This window comes from Triticum dicoccoides, chromosome 7A, assembly GCF_002162155.2.
Source record: "Triticum dicoccoides isolate Atlit2015 ecotype Zavitan chromosome 7A, WEW_v2.0, whole genome shotgun sequence".
Lineage (NCBI taxonomy): Eukaryota > Viridiplantae > Streptophyta > Magnoliopsida > Poales > Poaceae > Triticum > Triticum dicoccoides.
In genome coordinates, this window is record NC_041392.1 from 726,044,108 (window position 1) to 726,050,036 (window position 5,929).

Genomic DNA, 5,929 nt, shown 5'->3' on the forward strand with positions numbered 1-5,929 from the left:
GTTTGTGTAATCGGTCACACCGAGATTACATTATGCCCTAACCCTAACCATATCGGTCCTTCCGAGTTGCATCTCAGTCCCACCGAAAATCCTAACGGTCACTAGGTTTGCTGAATCGGTCCGACCGAGTTTAACTATTTGGTCCCACCGAGTTTTGCTAATCGTGTGTAACGGTTAGATTTTGTGTGGAAGCTATATATACCCCTCCACCCACTCTTCATTTGTGGAGAGAGCCATCAGAACATACCTACACTTCCAATACACATTTTTCTGAGAGAGAACCACCTACACTTGTGTTGAGCTCAAGATATTCCATTCCAACCATATGAATCTTGATCTCTAGCCTTCCCCAAGTTGCTTTCCACTCAAATCTTCTTTCCACCAAATCCAAATCCGGTGAGAGAGAGTTGAGTGTTGGGGAGACTATCATTTGAAGCACATGAGCAAGGAGTTCATCATCAACACACCATTTGTTAGTTCTTGGAGAGTGGTGTCTCCTAGATTGGCTAGGTGTCACTTGGGAGCCTCCGACAAGATTGTGGAGTTGAACCAAGGAGTTTGTAAGGGCAAGGAGATCGCCTACTTCGTGAAGATCTACCGCTAGTGAGGCAAGTCCTTCGTGGGCGACGGCCGTGATGGAATAGACAAGGTTGCTTCTTCGTGGACCCTTCATGGGTGGTGCCCTCCATGGACTCGCGCAACCGTTACCCTCCGTGGGTTGAAGTCTCCATCAATGTGGATGTACGATAGCACCACCTATCGGAACCACGACAAAAACATCCGTGTCTCCAATTGCGTTTGAATCCTCCAAACCCTTCCCTTTACATTCTTGCAAGTTGCATGCTTTACTTTCCGCTGCTCATATACTCTTTTGCATGCTTGCTTGAATTGTGTGGAGATTGCTTGGCTTGTGCTAAGATAGCTAAAATCTGCCAAGAACTAAAATTGGGAAAAGGCTAGATTTTTATTTGGTCAAGTAGTCTAATCACCCCCCTCTAGACATACTTTCGATCCTACAGAAGGCCACCTTCCTTGTTTCTCTTGACCTCAATGCCAAGAAAGAAGTGCAAATCTCCCAAGTCCTTGAGAGCAAAGTCAGCATTCAAGTCTTTTAACAGAGCTGTTACTGCTGCACTGGATGAACTTGTAACAATAATATCATCAACGTAAATAAGCACAAATATGGAGATATGTGACTTATTGTAAATAAACAGAGATGTGTCAGACTTTGAGGGCACAAAACCAAGTGACTGAAGCTTTGTACTTAGCCGTGAATACCAAGCTCGAGGGCTTGTTTCAATCCATAAAGAGACCTATCAAGTTTGCACACATATGAGGGTTTGTTCTTGTCTTCAAAACCAGGAGGTTGACGCATGTACACTTCCTCTTCCAGAACACCATGAAGGAACGCGTTCTGTACATCTAGCTGTCTGAGGCTCCATCCTCTGGACACAACGATGGACAAAACAAGACGGATAGTTGCAGCTTTAACGACAGGACTAAACGTATCCTCATAATCAATACCGTACCTCTGTTTGAATCCTTTTGCAACAAGCCTAGCTTTATAACGATCTATGGTGCCATCTGATTTATTCTTTATCCTGAATACCCATTTGCAATCAATTAGGTTTTTACCTCGGTGTGCAGGAACTAGATGTCATGTTTTGTTTTTCTGCAACGCTTGAAATTCTTCTTCCATTGTCTTTTTCCAGCGTGAATCCTTGCATGCTTCGTGGAACGTACGAGGTTCACCTGTGGAACATGTCAAACCAAACTTAACTTTGTAATTTGTGTGTTGAAATTATCCCTGATCGGAGACGTGTGTGTGGTGCATCAGGAACAAGTGCAGTTTCCGCTGGCGCAGAAGATCATGTGGTCTGCTGTAGCGGATCCGAAGCAGATTCCCTTGCCAGATCTTCTGTGGCGGGCGCTGGTGAAGACACGGGCGAAGATGGCGCAGAAGATCCAGGCGGGGCTACCGCCAGATTAGGATCGGTTCCCGTGCCCGCAGCTGGTTGGTGGAGGCGCCTGGTGTAGACACGCGGCTCCACACCGAACCGCTCGGTCGGGTGGCCCGCGGAAGCCGACGCGCGCGTGAGGGAGAGCGGGCCCGCGGCCCGTCGCGTGTCGTCCCTAGCTTGGCGAGGCGCGCGTGGCGTGGGCGAGGGGCCCGCAGGCGCGGAGTTGGAAGAGGCGCTGCCGCCCGGATCCTGACGCGGCTCGGGAGATCCCGAGGCAGATCCTGTCGAGGTTGATCCCGAGAGGGATTCGGTTGCAGGGTTGTTGCACCATGGGGGACACATGAAATATGGCTCATTTGGCCTGTTTGCTTCACAATTTTGCACCGAATTTTTTTCTGTTTCTCCAGCATCCGACCCTGCAGTACCAGAAGACTCAAGTTCAAGGTTAGGAGGGTTAGTCATGTGATCACAATTATCGTCCCCATGATGCAAAGAGGTCAAATGAGAAGGAAGAAGGAGGATTTCTTTGCGAAGGAGGGCATCGGCATTTGGATGAAGTGCGGCGAAGGGAAAAACCGTCTCGTCAAAAACGACATCCCTGGAGATGTAGACACGTCCCGTGGGTACGTCAAGACACTTGACACCTTTGTGCTGGGCTCTATAGCCAAGAAATACACATTGGGTGGAATGAAACATAAGGTTGTGATTATTGTAGGGACGGAGATTGGGCCAACATGCACACCCAAACACACGAAGCGACTTGTAATCGGGACGAACTTGGAGAAGTCGTTGCATAGGAGTTTCATTATTGATGACACGGCTAGGGAGCATATTAATAAGGTGGACAGCGGTGAGGAACGCTTCGTCCCAAAACTTTAAGGGCATAGATGCACCTGCAAGAAGAGCAAGGCCCACGTCCACAATATGCATGTGCTTGCGTTCAGCAAAGCCATTCTGTTGGTGCGCGTGGGGGCAAGAAACATGATGAGAAATACCAAGTGTTTGAAAAAACGAGTTTAATTTCTCGTACTCACCACCCCAGTCGGACTGGACGGCAATAATTTTGCGATTAAACTTGCGTTCAACAAGTGCTTGAAAATTCTTAAATACTTGGAACACATTGGAACAACGTTTAAGAAGGTAAATCCAAGTGAATTTACTGAAATCATCAATGAAGCTAACGTAGTACGTATGTCTACCAACCGAGGAGGGGGCAGGACCCCATACATCAGAAAAAAATAAGTTAGAGCGGCTTGGTAGAAATACTAGTAGAAATATGATATGGCAATTGATGAGATTTTGCCTTTTGTCAAGAATCACAGACAGTTTCGATGCTACGCTCGCCAACACATGGAAGCTTATTATTTCTAAGCACTTGTTGTACGACAAAAAAAGATGGATGTCCTAGTCTAGCATGCCACCTATCCGGGGAGATTTTGATGACACCAAAGACTTGTTTATTGAAGCTTCTGAACTCGGGAAAAAGAGGGTAGAGCCCACGCACGCATCTACCGCGATAGAGAATTCTCCGTGTGACCTGATCCTTGATCAAAAAGAAATAGGGATGAAATTCAAGGAAAACATTGTTGTCAAGAGCAATACGATGAATTGAAAGAAGATTTTTGGCAGTTTGAGGAACATGCAAGATGTTTTTGAGGTGAATGTCACGATGAGGGGTTGCAATAATTGAATGACCAACATGAGCTATCTCCATACCTTCTCCATTGGCATTATGGACCTGATCTTGCCAGGGGTACTTGTCGTGCATGGTCAGCTTGTCTAGCTCATGAGTGATGTGGTTGGAGGCGCCGGAGTCAGCGTACCAGTTCGTGTCCACACCATAGGAGGCGTCCACAGCAGCTGCAACCTTCTTGCGTTGGGTGTTGCTCTCGGCATAACGATAGTCGCAATCCTTCGCAATATGGTTATTTTTCTTACAAATTTGGCACTTGTTAAGATATTCATCATAACCTTGGAAGGGACGACGATTGTTGTTGTTGTTGCGGCGCTGGTAGTTGTTGTTGCCGCGCTGGTTGTAGTGGCCGCCGCCACCACCACCGCCGTGCTGGAAGTGGCCACCACCACGGCCACCAGCATGCGGATAGGGAGCACCGCCACCGCCGCCACCGTGCTGGAGTTGGCCGCCGCCGCTGCCGTCGGGACCGCCACGATAGCCCCCGCCACCACCCTTGGGAGGGTTCGGAGAGGATTTGGGAGGCCCGCGACCACGATAGGCAGCATTAGCAGAAGACTTGAAGGCGCCGGGACCAGTTCCTTAGAACAGCTCGACGCGTTGATCAAAGTTGGAGATCATGCCAAAGAGTTCATCGGTGGAGACATGATCAACATGCACGTCAAGGGCGGAGATGATGGGCTGATATTCCATGTCGAGACCGGCGATGATGAAGGAGATGAGCTCATCTTCACCGACGGGTTTGCCGGCGGCCGCGAGTTCATCAGACAGCGCCCGCATCTGCCCAAAGTAGGCGGCGGCGCTGAGGGAACCCTTCTGGGCATTGGAGAGAGCAATACGGCAGTTGTTGACGCGAGGCTTGGATAGAGCGGAGAACATGTTGGCTAGGGCAGACCAGATGGCATGAGAAGTCTCGAGAGAAGCAACTTGCACCAGGAACTCTTTGGAAAGGTTGCGGAGCAAGTAGGCTACGATTTGTTGATCTTGGATGAGCCATGGGGTATGAGCGGGGTTCGGACTGATTTGATCTTTCCCGTCTGAGTTTTTGGTGGTGATGGTTCTAGGTGGCTCGGGTAGGGTTTGGTCAAGGTACCCATATAACCCGGCTCCCATGATCTGGGAGCGAGCTTGGGCTCGCCAGAGAATGTAATTGGTATGTGTGAGAGGCTCGGAGATGGTGTTGTTCAGGCCGGAGGAGATGAGTTGGCTGGAGGAGGTGGACATGGCGCCGGAGATGGGAAGGATGGGAGGGGGCGAAAAAAAAGTTGTATGCTGGCGATGGGATGGAGGTGGTAATCGCTAGATGAGGAAGAGGGAGGCTCTGATTACCATGTTAGTTTTGTGTAAGCGTCTCTACCCTCGTACAGAGGGCCGCGTGGAGTTTATATTGATTGGGGAGAGACTCATCTTTCATAAGTTACAACCGTAGAGATATTACAGGAGGGATAAGAGAGAATAACAAGATAAAAGATCCTACTCCTATAACCAACCTTGGCGCACAAGGTAGCCACACAAGGCCCACACAAGACGCACAAGCCAGCCGTACATGACAGAGAGTTTACATGTTTAACAAAGACCACCTGCGGGCCACTGTGGGAGGCCGTCGCCGCCACCAGTGGAGGCCTTCGACGCTGCCATGAATGGATCTGAGACGGCAGGGGCGATGGGAGATGCTGGGAGAAAGGCCCCGCCGCCGCCATCCCGGTGCCTGGCGAGGCTACGCCGGCCGGCCCTCCAGCGGCGACGATGCGAGGGTGGGCGGAAGAGGGGTGCCCATCCTGGCGGTGGCTGGATTACCCCGAGCCGCCCGGGTGGGGCGCTGCGAGGGCCTGGGATTTTGGCATAGGACGTTACTCCAGCGGCAAATTGCTCGTGTTTATTATGGAACGGACGGAGTATTTGTCACTGTGCCGGCTGAATATTTATGCAATGCATCATTTTCTATCGCGATTCCATTAAGAAATGGCTAAATGGCCAAACATATCACGGTTTACATCACCTGCGAAGACCGTCAACCACAACCCTTGGTTTTCGTGGAGATGCCCTAAATGTTTTCTGTTGGCTTATGCGTTGGCTTATTACAAGAAAGGCGCTCTTCCTATATGAAATTGGTATTTTTCAAACCTTGTACCCACATAGACTTTTGCTTCAAGTAGATTGAACACGAAATGCATGCCGCTTGTGCAAAAACAATTTATGCGGGAGCTGCCGGGAGAAAGTGCATTGAAATTTACCTGCCGGGAGAAAGTGCATTGAAATTTCTGCGGGAGCTGCC

The 5,929-nt window shown here is 49.6% G+C and overlaps 1 non-coding gene across 1 annotated transcript; it reads right to left on the bottom strand.

Moving 5' to 3' along the window:
• Positions 1-4,262: 4,262 nt before the first annotated feature.
• On the bottom strand, positions 4,263-4,395 carry LOC119334870. The gene has a single exon (XR_005161616.1). It is a non-coding gene; the product is annotated as a small nucleolar RNA Z247 (small nucleolar RNA).
• Between the last annotated feature and the right edge of the window lie 1,534 nt (positions 4,396-5,929).